The sequence below is a fragment of the Lichenostomus cassidix genome, chromosome 2 (assembly GCF_008360975.1).
Source record: "Lichenostomus cassidix isolate B80296 chromosome 2, HeHo_3.0, whole genome shotgun sequence".
NCBI classification, from domain to species: Eukaryota; Metazoa; Chordata; class Aves; order Passeriformes; family Meliphagidae; genus Lichenostomus; species Lichenostomus cassidix.
The window spans coordinates 71,779,499-71,793,840 of NC_139482.1; the positions used below are offsets into that span (position 1 = coordinate 71,779,499).

Consider the following 14,342-nt stretch of genomic DNA (forward strand, 5'->3'; position numbering starts at 1 on the left):
AGAAAAGGAAACCTTAAGTAATATCCACTAAAATGCACTTCCCATCCTTTCAAGCTGTTGTTTCCTCTGTTTTGGTTTAAAACATTGAATGCTCTCTATTTTCCTAGTCTTTACTCATATCATAATTCTTGTGTTCTGTGCAGCAAGGATTCTGCCAAATCTTTCATTTTTAAACTACTGCTAATCTTTAAATAGTCAGCCTTGAAAATTCATTTCAGGCAGGGGCTTTGCATAAATGATCTTAGCTTAGAAGGTTAAAATGAGTTGCCTAATTGTTGCATCCTCTTTCCCCCGGATATTCAGCCACACACACTTTGCTGATTGAAAGGATTAGGTTTTCTATTTCTTCATATTTTTCAGATATAAAAGGAGAAAAATTAAAAAACAATGTTGAATAGAAGAACTGCAAATCTTCCTTCCAACTTTTGTGCTTAGCTGCTTCTAATTTTTCCAGTCAAAATATAGAAAATATAGGAAGTATAATTTTGCTGGTTTTTTTTTTTTTTCTCAATGACTGTTTATTATAACCTAAATCATTTAGCTGAGTATCTGATAATCATTATACTTGCCCCACAGCACTGGCATCTGTTCTTTTCCTGAATTTTTGCACCACTTTTTGTTCTGCAGTGTATCTTGGCAGCTAGATAATTTCTTGCCAGTGAAATGAAAAAACAAAGAGAACATCCCCAGAACAGAATTGTGACTACTTCAGTGCCTGTGCAACCTTTTTGCTTAAAAGGAAGAAGAAGATGTCTGAAAGGAAGTATTAATAGATTTGTTCCTTCAGCTGAATGTTGGTGCAGAACCAGAATTCTTCCTCACCTAATACGTAGCGTAAACAGCAGTGTCAAAATGATTTTTGTCATGATATTCCAAATATGTTCTGCAGAATGGGCAGTTAACGTTTCCTGAGCCTGTTAAAGACTGCTCACAAGGGACAGTTCATTTGAGCTAGGGATTCACATTCCTTTAAGACAGGGTTGCCTGTCTAAGAAAAGGTAAACTGTGCTCTTTATATAATTCCTCTGAGAAATTCCAGGAGAAATTAAGGAAAAGCTTTTCTAAATATGTTCATGTCGACAATGCAACCTGTTAGTGAATTTATTCCTTTATTCTCAAAGTGTTATCAACAGAGTATTGATAGAAGCCCCTGGAGGGAAGCAGTGATGCTGCCGAGAATGAGAGGGAAGACAAATGCGTCTCTGGGAGAGCACCTTCCAGCTTTGAGAGGTATGGAGCTGGAAAAAAATCTCATCTGGGACCTAGCAGTCTGATACCTAAAGACAAAAACCTTTGCAAAGGGATCAGAGCTGCAGCTTGCAGGTGATGAAAAGAGCTTTTTTTCTGGGGTTAGAGAGCACTGAGGTTTGTTGTAATCAGGGAATTTTTGTGTATTAAGTCTGAAATTAAGAACCTGACGTGGAAAAAGAAAGCACAAAGGGAAATAGTGGCTTGCAAGTTTTGTTTTTCAAATTTTCTGCTCTCCCTCACCTACACATTTTGATTTTTCTCAGTGTAAGAATTTAATTATTCCAGCTTACGTGCTAATCAAACCTTGTTTACAACTCTCTGCTGTTCTTTCAGGAAGTTCTTCTAAGGAGAAAGGCCAGGAGGACAAATTACAAAGTCAATTAAATCTTCTAAAACAATCTCTGTTCATCAGTGCCTATTAATTTATCTAGAACATATCTTAATATATTTTACCAATCTATACATGCATACATTCAAAGTACTTAATTTGCATGTATGGTCTCTAAAAGAGCATACATAATTGGGTGAATTCTGTGTTCTGTGTAAGTTCTTCACAGGTCTCATTATGGAAAAAGGTCTTAAAATTTTCTATTGGAAACATTTGTTTTCTGTCTTCCCTTCTGCACATTTGTTCACATTGCACATTTTCTCAGCACTCAATGTAACAGGTTCCAAATTTGGACTCTTACAGGCTATTTATATTCTGAAGTGACAATAAGAATTTTGTTGAAGCCAAATAAAAATGGGGTTTAATAAATATTTATATTCTTTTATCATTATTATAACTTGTGCTGATTAAAAGAAAGTCTTCTGCCACATTTGCAAACAAAAGGAAGTCATTGTGAGACTTCTCATCAGGTCCACACCTCTCAAAAATTGTTCATATTTTTTCCAAAGCAATAGGATAGGGCAGTTTAATAGTGATGTGAACAGAGAACGATCTTTTAGTGCTTCCAACCTTACTATCAGGCACACTCTAGTCATATTAAAATGTTTTTCTTCCTTCACCACATAAATTCTTTAAGCAGGACTAAGGATATGTCATTACAAAAAGGTATAAAACCATGAATGGAATGATCAAGATTTCAAGTCCCTGAACTTAAGCTTGTGAATATCTAGTCAAGGTTACACTGGTATTTGTTGGATATGAGTTAGATTGCCCATAAAAGTCACTGTGAAAAGGCTGTGGATATAAGGTAGTTCATTCTTTTTTAAAATAAGCATAGACATAATAATTTCTTTAAAGTTTTTCTTGTTTGACCACTTTGATATTATTCATAGAACAGGAGAAATGTCTGCAAAAGGTCAGGAAATCAGGCAGATTCCCATTACACTAAAAATTTCTATAAGAAGTTGCCCAGTTTGTATGAGCAAAATGTTTGAGGCTCACAGCTTTGGTGAAATCATCCTGAGTTTGGTATCAGCTTCTGCTCCAAACTGTCCAACAACATTATTTAGCAAAATTTTCACTAATTTGAAATAATAAACCAAAATTAGCAAGGAGACAAACAAAGGAAAGTCTGTTTTTCATTGTCACTTTTTTCCCTGAAGGCATCCTGTTGTTATGTGATATAAAATTTAGAGGTCAATTTTGGCTCAATCTCTTTGAAGAAGGTAGAAGTCTAAAAATATCTGATTTAAAATTATTGTGGCAGGTGAAGAAAATGGCAACAACTGTCCTTTCTTAAATTCTGCTCTGTTCTTTCCCATATTCAAGAAAACAAGCAAAAGCCAGGCTGGATCAAGGAAAAGGGTGAGGGAAGGGGAAAACACATGCTGCAAGAGCAGATTAAAACAAAAAATGTCAGCTGTAACTATTCTCTGTCTTTGGACAGCTTTACACAAAGCTAATTCCTTTATTTATTCAAGGATATGAGCTGATTCCAAGCAATTGAATTGTGCAGTGTGTAGTCCAAATATTTTAACTATCTCAGGTCTTCTTTCCTATCTCAAAAAGATTCTAGAAATTCCCTTTCTGCTCTGATGATTTCCAGAAGGAGAGGAATCTTTTGCTCCTTATTTAGCTGGTATCTTACCTCCTCTCTGTTCCTGACCTTTCTGTGTGCGATGATTTATGGAGCAGAGAGAGGGTAAGAAAAGAATGCCAAGCACTACTCAAACACCAGATGCAAACTTCAGCTGACCTTTCCTGTAGCTGGGCAATGTGAGGATGGCTCCTTTCTTTCAGTTCACATACAATAAAATTGGTAAAATCTAATTTTTTAATAATCTGTCATCTCCACCATGAAAAGCCCAAAGTTTGGATAGCATTTTAAGACAGTGCAAATAGCATGTGTCTCTGCAGGTGACAGGAGTTCATAGCTACAGAAAATGTAGTTAGATAATGTAACGTAATTTCCTTACTTTGCCAAATGCAAAAGGCTAATATATTCTTTATTGCCTCAGCCCAGCATATCACCTGAAATGAAAAGCATCATTTTGTCCAGCTAAAACATTCCCATCTGCTGAGGTCTCACCTTTGTATGAGGAAGCTGAAGTCATCAGCATCCATTGCTACAGCAGGTGATATGAAATTTATCTCCACAATAACTTTGGGGTTTCAAACCATTGAAGAGACTTGGTAGGATAAGTTATGCTGGGGTTTGACAGGATCTACCTGCACTGGTGGGGAAAATGGCTCTTTGGACATAAGCTGTCAGGACTGATCCTTAAAGTGGGCTTTAAGCTAGACCCAGTGTGGGAAGGGAATACCAACAGGGTTGCTGTAGGGAAGCCAAGGGTTGGCATCACATTACCTGGGGCTGTAAAGCTAGTGGGAACATTTACAATGTCCTCAGGAGCACAAATGTCTCAGAAGCCTATCTGAAGTGCTTGTACACCAGTGCAGGCAGCATGAGAAACAAACAGGATGAACTGAAAGTGTTGGCCAGCTGCCAGAGCTGCAATAGCATAGGTATTAGTGAGATTCGGTGGAATGGAGGGCTATGGGCAATTCAGGAGGGATAGGCAGGGCAGGCAAGGTGGAGGTGTTCCACTATTCTTAAGGGAGGTGTTTGATTGCACTGCCCTTACAGTTAGAGATGATGTGGTTGAGATCCTCTGGGTGAGGATTAGGAGGATGGAAAACAAAGATGTTGTACTGCGAATCTACTACTGATTGTCCAGACAGGATGTAAGAACTGATGAGATATATTTTAGGCACATGGAAAGCAAATGCATTTTATGCTGAGACCTAAACAAATGAAAATATGCCCTGTTTTCCTACATACTCTCTTTAAAATTATGTGGTCTTATTTTGAGCAGAATGGTTATAGTTGCTGCAATATGCATAGGACTAGATGATCATTGACCTTTTCAATTGAAACAGCCTATTCTATTTTAACTTTTCTGTTGATATTTAAGTGAAAAGATTTTGGCTGGAGTAGCTTATTCCTTACCTCTTCCTCCCAATCCAGTATTCCTCTGACTGTACTTCCCTGAGTTCCTTTAGTGGGGCAGATGACTACCCTGCAGAGTAGAACATAGTTGCCATAAACCTATTATCAGAGCAATTCATGCCTTTCCTCACTTTTACCTCCCCAGCAATAAAGATGGTCTTCATTGCTCCAAATGTATATTGTTCCCACTTTTACTCTCCTCAAAGCAGACATTCTAGGAAAAACAACCTCAGAAAATATGCAATTTCCCAGCAAGTAACAAAGGAAAAGCACAGAAGACATTGCAAAGTTCGCAGAAAAACTTGACTTTGATGATTTGTGCTCACTGTAATAGGCAAGAGAAGTAGCTGTGGAAACAGATTGCCTGGCTTTGCTCTGTATTCCATTGTTACAGAGTAGGAGCAATGTGGGTGGTCACAAGTTTGCAGAAGAGAGTTCACAGTGGTTACAGAATTTATTGCTATCTACCAAGATGTAATAGTGCAACCAACCTTTTCCATATCATTGATTCTGATAAGAGCTGTGGGGTATTATTTAATTTTCAGTTCTCAGGTACATCAAGAAATGTGCCTTCCACATGTATTAGGTCATTAGTCTGTTTATTTTATAACAAGAAAACAACAGAACAGGCAGAATAATTTGCTCAGATACATTTCTCTTGATTTGTATACCTTGACCAATGCATCTGTTTGCTTTTCAATGCATCCACATTCAATTAGCTAGTGTTCTCAAACTGCACATTACTATTAGATCTCCAAAGTTTCATAAATTTCATGCTGCAAATGTACAGTATGCCATTATTATTCCTATTTGTTATTCTACTATTAAAGATTAAATTCTGCAACAAAACATTAAAAATAAGCCAAATATCACTCACTGAAATGAAAAGCACTATAGTATACAATGCAACAAATAATAAACTTTATCCTGGAAAGAAACCCTGGTAATATTTTTGCAAACCATTTGCAACCTAAAAGAGAAACACCTAAATGTGAAAACCTGATTTTAATCAATAGCCATACTTACCCTAAACATCAGCTTTGTATCTGAATTTGCTGTGAGCTATCACAGAAGACTTATGTCTTTGCCTCATAGAAAGTTTGATGAATTTTTTCTGATGGGAAATTGCTAGCTTAATATCTTAAGCATACATTGGTTCTTTATTTTCCAGCTGTCATGGAAAGTTTTACACAATGCTTAAAAATTTATAAAGTATACTTTAAAATTCCAGCAGATTTTGGAAAGCATTAGACATTCAAAGAGAAGACCCAATTTTAAATTTATAAATGAGGCAGACTATTACTCTGAAACTGCTTGACATTTCTTAGTCACCCCAAGTCACACTTCTCTCTGGGAGAGGGGCAAGGTATCATGGCTCTGTCATGGGTATGAGAATCTTTCCTGAAGTATAAAACTTCCCACTTCCCCAGATATACCAGGATTTTAGGTTGGGAGCCTGAACCTTCTTTCTGATATGACACTGTGTTGCATAAAAATATCATCTCTACTCTTTCTTTTCTTTCTTTCCTCCCACTAGTATTGTTCCTGTTTAACCTGTCAGCTTTTAAGGCAGAGACAATGAATCAGCTCAGAAAGCATGAAGGAGTAGGAAATTCTTTCCTGAAGTTATCATATTATCTTTTTGGCCACCTGGTCTAAAATTCAGACAGAACAGTATTTTAAAGCTAACTCCACTGCTACTTCAAGGTAATGTAAGGTTGTTTTTGACTTTTGGGAGGAGATGAAGAGTAAATTCATCATAGTTAAAACTCTAAAGACAGCCTTACCCTGACCTTGACTACACAGTTTATTAGCCATGAATTATTTTCAGTTCAGATGACTTTTCATATCAAAGTAACAGTTGATAATGCTTCTTCCCCCCTGCCTTTTCCTGGGAAAAAAGATAAGTTACACTTGTTTCTTGCTAACTGTGACTTTAGGGAATCACTTTTTACATGGAAGTACATTAAAAGTAAACATTTAGTTTCATATGAGAAGAAAAAGGACTTAAACTCCTCCAAATTCTTGCTTTGATAAATTGTAGCTTTGCCATGAGAAACATAAAACTGTGATTGTTTAATTACACATGTTACATGGTGCTGCTGCTGTTTTAGTTTGGCTGGAAAGACTTCAGTAGTATTCATATTGATTTCCCCACTGTACAGCTAGGAGAATAGCTCTATAATTATGTTATTTCTTAGTTTGATTTGGGATTTGGGGAGGGGGTTAATTTCTTCTAAATTCAAATTAAGGCAGAATTATATTTCCTTCCTCTGTGCCTAGATGAGTAAAATGTTATATTTAAATGTTATACAAGAGTCCAAACTGATATCTGTTGTGGTGTAGAAAATGGAAATTAAAGAATATAAAGAAAAAGGGCTTTAATAATATTGGTGTCTTTGAAATAAGTCCTCATTCAAATGACATCATCAGAACTACAAAGGATACATGGCAGTCTATGAATGTTCCTTATTTTCCAAGAAACATAGTCCCTCTTATTTTCTGTCTTTTGTCATGAAGACTAACAGTGAGTATGCAAAGAACACAATTATCACGTCAATTCCTTATGAATTACATACATATACACACACACATCTATAGCTTAATGTTTACCTAAAAAACTCTGACTGCTTTTCTACTGAATTCATACATTAAAAAAAAAAAAAAAGTCAGGCAGAATTAAAATCGGCAGTAAAAGTGTATGGTCATAAAAAGATGCATTGATTTAATACTGTTGTCACTGCACAAACAATTTACTGGAAAAAACATTTAAAACACTGATGAGGTATATAATGAAATATGAAAGAAATATTGGAGTGTGGCATGCTTTTAAGGTATTTAGCAAAATTGGATAGATTATTCAGGACCCAGGTAAAAATATCAACTACCTTAACAAATGGTTTCTTTTATTTTGATGACTGAGCATGAGCAAGATAAATGTAACTAGCTAACTGCTAAGGCACAAGAAAGTGGAGTGGGGGATCTGCTTGTTTTCTTCTTGTATTTTCAAACACCATTGCTAGTGTTTGTGAAAAAAACAGTGCTGAGCTATTACATTTTTTACTGGTCAAAACCACAGAGAAACATAAGTATATGGATCCAATTGGAAATTTTCATTTTGCACCATGAAAATCAAGGGAAAAAAAAAAAGAAAAGGTGTAGGCTAAAGAATATCTCCCTGGAAAGATTCATCAATGACTCTGTACCTTGCTGTACTTTGATTTGAGTATATATGACTTTCTTTTATTTTTAGAACACTAGAGGAGGCTCAGGAGTCAGGATTGTTTCTTTTTTTAACAGAATGAACAAATTAGAAAAGCAACAACTGGATGGTGTGCTTAAGAATGTACTCATTGTTCCTTGATGCAACTTTAGGGCCTTCAGTTGAACTACATCAAGATTAATTCTGATCTTAGAAGACTATGCTTTTATACCTAAAAAAAATGCTCTGTAATTGTTTTCATTCCCATGAAAAATGCACTCCTTGGCTTTCTTTCTTTCTGCTCCAGAAAGCCTAGGAGGTGTTTGGCATTGGTTTAAGTTTATTCTATTTTTTTTTATTTTTTAGTTTTACACTTTTGGCTATGGCTGTGTATTTTACATTTTTTTTCCCCTCCTTCCTTGATATGGCTGCTGCTTCTAAGTATTTTTACTAAAACATCATTTCAGACTAGACAGATATACATTCTTTTTTTTTTCCTAATTTTTTAATTTCTTACCATTCTGTTAATAGTGTATTTGGTAAAGCCTTATTAAAAAAAAATCACACAGAGTATTTGAAAAAATATATTCTATAAAGGCGCCAGCTTCTGGATGGTCAGCATTCTGGAATATCTTAGCAGACCTTAATGTCATAAAGATTTAATGCTATCCAGGAATTTAGGTGTTAAGGCAATGTATTCTGCTCAAGAGAATCATGGTATATTTTCTATTACCTGTAAAATATAGAGTAGTTCAATTTTACAATAGAATTAAAGTAAATCTACATCTTGTCGCTGTGAGCACAATTCCTACCACAGAATATAAAATTTGTCTAAAGTATTTCTACAGAATCCTAGTAAAACATAGGTTGGAAGGGACTTCCAGAGACCATCCAGCCTTGTCTCACCCAAGGCTGATGGGTGAAAACACTGATCAGATTGCTCACGATAGTGTCCAGCTGAGTTTAATATCTCCAAGACAAGAAATCCCACAGATTCTCCAGATCTACATGATTGACCACTGTTAAAATGAAAATGTTGCCCTTGTACCCAGTAAGAATTCTCCCATTCCACCTTGTGTCCATTTCCTCTTCTGCTTCTGCTGTGAACTTCTGAGAACAGCCTGGCTTCATCTTTCTGTATTGGCCCAGTGGTAAATTGATGGGTTGTACTGAAAATCTCCAAGCTGAATTCAGTACTTCACATTTGATCTCACAAGAGTTGAGTGGGGCACAAAATCCACTGCTTGAACTGTTGGCTGTTCTACTGCTAGGCCAGCCAAGCACATGGATGGCCTTCACTGCTGCAAGGGTGCAGCGCTGGCTCCTCCAGTTCAACTGATTTTCCATGTAGAAACCTGGGTCCTGCATTCTGCAAAGCTGAATTCTAGCCAGCCAACACCAAGACTGTAGTCCTGCATGATTTTAGTCCATCTCAGGTGCAGAAGTATATGTTTATCCAAAGTGAACTTCATTCTGTTCTTGTGATCTCCTTTCTCTGCTGGTATGGTCCCTTGAACAGCATCCCCATCCTCCAGCCTTTCTTCAGGCCACCGTTGTCCAGAAATATATGGGAAGTGCACTCTATAACAATCCAGTTTGTTAAGGAGGATTTCCCAGGACATGAGGTGAGGCTGATACGACTGTCGTTTTGTAGATCCTCCTTCTTCCCCATTTTCAAGATGGTGGCATTTTTTTACTTTTTCAAATTATCAGCAGCCTCACAAAGATATCAGCTAACTCCCCCAGCACCCTTGTGTGCATCCTGTCTGTCCCTTGACCTTGTGCTTGTCCACATGGCTTAACTGCATCTTCACTTGATCTTACCTCTTATTGTTGGTAATGTTTTCTCCCACAGACTCCATTAACAGACCTGAGGATCTGGGAGGCACATGGGCAAACCTAACCAGTGAGGTAAATGAGGTAAACCAATACTGGATACCTTGGCTTTCTCCATATCATTTGTCACTATCTTTCCATTCCCACTGAGAAGCAGTCCCACATTTCTTCCACCTTCCTTTGGTGCCAATGTGCTTATAGAAACCTTCCTGGCTGTCCTTGACAGCCCTCACAAGTTCCAGTTCCAGTCGAGCTTTGGCTTTCCTAGCTCCATCCCTGCATGCTTGGGCAATGCTTCTGTATTTCTACCTTATTCCTGCTTCCAGCTTCTCTGTTCTTCCTTTATGTCATTAAGCTCAATAAGGAGTTCCTTGCTGATCCATGTTGGCCTTCTGCCAGCCTTGCTATGATAGTCCTTGAAATATCAGCTCTCACATTGGACCAGATTCTCTGCAATTCTTTGAAATTTTAGCTCTTGATAGTAGTTCAATTTTTTTCTTTTTTTCATTTAAATTTCAACTAATTTAATTTAGCTACAGTGTTAGCTACAGGGAAATCAATAGTTACACAACTGGGAAGCAGGAGTAAAACTGGAACAAATCAGCTTAGCACCACTTCTTTTAATTGCCTGACACTTCTCATGGCCTCCTGCTTAGCAAAACAGAACTTTGCCAAACCTCTAGTGTTTCAACTTCTGGTAAAAGTTTTGGGTATACTTCACTTGGCTGTTTCTAAGACTAAGGCTAAGGAAACAAAAACAAAAATCCAAAACCAGCAAAGACCCAATCTTTCCCAAAAAGGAAATACATATAAACTTCAGTTTAAAAAGCCTAGCACCACTGTGGTTATATGTATAATTGGCTTATCAGATGCCAGTTTTACTTCTCTCTCCGAAATCCATTCAGATACTGTGAAAAGTGAAAAAGAAACAATTGTCAGTGGCTGAGTGGTGTGCATACTGTAACTCATAATTCAGTCTGTCCCTGCCTTTGTTAATACATAGCAAAAGCTACGCAACAGAGACAAGGAAAAGTTTGAGGGAGGTATGTTTCCAAATCTGTGGGTACTAGAATCTAGCACGTTCCATAGAAACAAGGTATAGCTACCCAGCATCACCTTCTGCAAAGCAAGGGCCCAAGAAATAATACAGCTCCCTCTGGCTAATTGCAGGTGAGATGTGAGCTACCAAATCTATCAATGGTGCATCAGAATCCTGTTTTTCACAGATTCTGCTTGTCAGGTGAACTGATCACTCTGCAGTGCCTGGTGGATCTCAAGGGAAGCACTTGTTTTCCCCATTGTGAAGTTGAATGTCTGGTTAGAATCCCTGTTTTCAAATATAAGCTTTCACAAAAGTGGAAAGAACTTTACCTTTATTTAAAAAAACCCAACCAAACAAAACCAACCCACTCCCCCCCACACACACAAATAAAATCAGCACAGCTGATACTTTTACAATCCAAAATTATATGCATTTCAAAATGTTTGATCTTATAAAGAACCAAAGTCACCCCAACATTTCCTGACACAATATTGCTTGAATGTGGCAAAATTTGCTTGACTTCTTAAAGTCCACAGCCAGGAGGACTGGAAACATCTTGATAAAAAAACCCCAAAAAGACTCATCTAGGTACTGGGCCTTTAAGAGAAGGAATTTTTGGAAATATTATAAATAATAAAATACCTGAAGTATTTCATTGCAGCACATTTGAACTGCAGTTCAGCATAAACACACACAGATGCCTAACTTGAGCACAACATGGCTTATTAGCAGCATCAGTGAGGTATTGTTAGACTTCACCATGCAGGTGGAGGGTGTAATTTTGGAGGCTGCTGAGCACTGTGAATCTCCCAATGTATAACAATTACAGAAACACCTGTGTTAAATAACTTTGCACTGATTCCCTATGAAAATGCATGGTGTTCAATAGTCCTTAGAATTAAATGCCTTGCCAACAAGCCACAGGTGTACACCACAGGAGCACATGATAATGTAATTGTGAAGGATGTGATGACAGCTCTCCATCCATAATACCACCATCCCAAGATGCACTCATGCATCTATTTTATATTTAGGTATTTTCTAACTGTAGCTTCAGAGTAATCTAAGCAGGCAGTATCAATTCCAAAAGCAGCACTAACTATGAAAGGAAAAAAAAAAGCCACCCCCCCCTTCCATGTTGTAATTCAGGATTAAAGCTGATAGAATCCAGTCCAGAAAGGGACAAAATGCAACCTACTCAACCCCAAAAGACCTCCAGAAAAATACATGTTAATGCTTTAAATACATAGGATAGTTTTGATACTTTAAAAATTGAGGGCCAGCCAAAAGCTTTCCTTACAGAAATTATTACTGCAGAAACTACTGACAAGATAAATACTTTGAATCTGTTGAAATCTATATACAAATTTTATGAATCCTTTAAGATCTACAGGTTTGTTTAAAAATTCTTAGCCATTGTACATTTCTATTGCACGAAAAAAAATGACAGTAATTTTTAAATAAATGTATTTGTATTCTGCAAGCACTGACTGATGTTAGTCATATTCTATTAAATAGAATTTGTGCTAGCACTAACTACCACCAAAAAATTTATGAGGAGTTGCATGATGTGAAAATTCCACTATGTTCCGTTTGGACATATTGATCAGCCGTTTGTGAGTATTCTGAAGAAAATAACCAAGCACCGCACAGTTCTTCCAAATTATTTCACAATTATTAAAAATAACCAAACAATATATATTACATATTAAGGTTTTTGATCAGTAAACATCTCAGAAAATTACAGTGTCCTAAGAGTTTCTATGAAATGTTAAAACTATCAGTGGCAATTTGCAAAACAGTGATCTATCCATACTCACAAATGAGTACTGCTGTTTGTTTTACTGTTTTTTGTGGAGTACATGACCTAAAGGTTCAGTCAGGAAGACTTAATTTTCTCATGATTACAATTAAGAGATCCTGCATTTCCAGAGTGGATGACTGGACGAGAGCAGTCTCTGTAACTGTGTGTGACTGGGGAATGGATATCAGCTTGGCTAGCTCTGGTAAGAGGAGGAGTGAGGTTAAATGGACTAAGTCTCCTCTTGCTTCTCTCTACATTTGGTGTCACTTTGGATTTGAATCCTTTCCACAAGATTAGTCAGTTCATGGCTAAAAATACCTACACATACCTACCTGTATAGCAGCTAAACTGTACAAAATGTGTTTATTGGCTCCTATATTTTTGCTTTGTTTTAATTACAGAAATTGAGAGTAGCCTCATTCCAAGTAGCTACAAATTTGTGACAAGTTCAGTCCAAGATCCTTCCATTACAGTTGAAACTTTGCCTTTACTTCCCTCCCTTGGGTCTGCCTATTTTCAGTAAGGATGACATTCACTCACCTTTTACCCACAGCCTAATTACTAAAATGTTGAGTAGAAATTCTGTGGGGATAAGGATGAGAAAATCTGTCATCTCCCAGTCTGCAAATATGCTAAAAGAATGAATCATAGAATCACAAAAGAAACTTTTCCCATCCACAATAGCCACTACCTGCCAGATTTGTGTCATTTAATTACCATAAATGTGAATCAGTAACTTCTCCCATTAACTTGTATCTAATTGTCCATTGAATTCTGTTGCAAACTCCTTCCTCAAAGTGCTTAATACTGAGTAGGGGTGAGGTTTTCCCTCACACTAGTGCTTTGTTAATGCCTCCCCTTCTGCTTTTCTGTTTCTCATACATAAAGGACAATAAGAGACTCAGTCCTTTTTAACTTCCCTGTCTCTCTCTGTTGTGGGGGTGTGTGTGTCTTCTCAACAATAGAATCCAGAGTGAGTTTTAGAAAGAAGCTTCTATTATGTCACAGTCTTTAAGGTACTGTGATTTTAATAGCTATCAACATGATTGATGATTGATACCAATGATCACCAGTGGAAGACTTCGTGGGATTAAACGAGACTAAAGCTGAAATTCCATGGTCTCTGGTAAAACTAAATAAAAGTCACTCTCTCTGATGGGTACAGTGGGGGCAGATTACACAGGCTGACCAATGGACTCTGCAACTGTCTCCTGAATTCTGAGGATTTATTCAGAAAATTCAAACCCCACAAAATATATTTTCCCTTATATTCAGCTCCACACACTGTGGATTAATCATCTCTCCCCTAGGTAAACAAAAATTGCTTGATGTCTGTGCCCAGAGAGAGGTATAAATGTAGTTAAATCCAGCTGGCAGCTGGTCATAAGTGGGGTTCCCCAGGACTCAATACCGGGGCCAGTCCTGTTTCATAACTTTACTAATGATCTGGATGAGGGGATTGAGTGCATCTCCACCAACAGACAACACCAGGTTAGGTGAGAGTGTTGTTCTGCTGGAGAGCGGAAGAGTTACAGAGGACTGTGGGCAGGCTGGATCCATGGCCTGACGCTGTGAGGTTCAGTAAGGCACAGTGCCAGGTCCTGCACTTGGGTCACAACTACTCCCTGCAGTGCTACAGGCTGGGGGAAGAGTAGCTGGAAAACAGCCCATTGGAAAAGGACCTGGGGGTGCTGGTCAATGGCTGGCTGAACATGATCCAGCTGTGCCCAGGTGGCTGAGAAGGCCAGTGGTATCCTGGCCTTTATCAGCAACAGTGTGGTCAACAGGAGAAGGGAAAGGATGTTCTCC

At 37.6% G+C, this 14,342-nt stretch overlaps 1 long non-coding RNA gene across 1 annotated transcript; it reads right to left on the reverse strand.

The window, feature by feature from the left end:
- Positions 1-1,364: 1,364 nt before the first annotated feature.
- On the reverse strand, positions 1,365-13,473 carry LOC146441631 (uncharacterized). The gene is made up of 3 exons (XR_014850459.1): positions 13,251-13,473; positions 4,650-4,719; positions 1,365-1,593 (listed from the first exon to the last, which is right to left on the reverse strand). It is a non-coding gene; the product is annotated as an uncharacterized LOC146441631 (long non-coding RNA).
- Between the last annotated feature and the right edge of the window lie 869 nt (positions 13,474-14,342).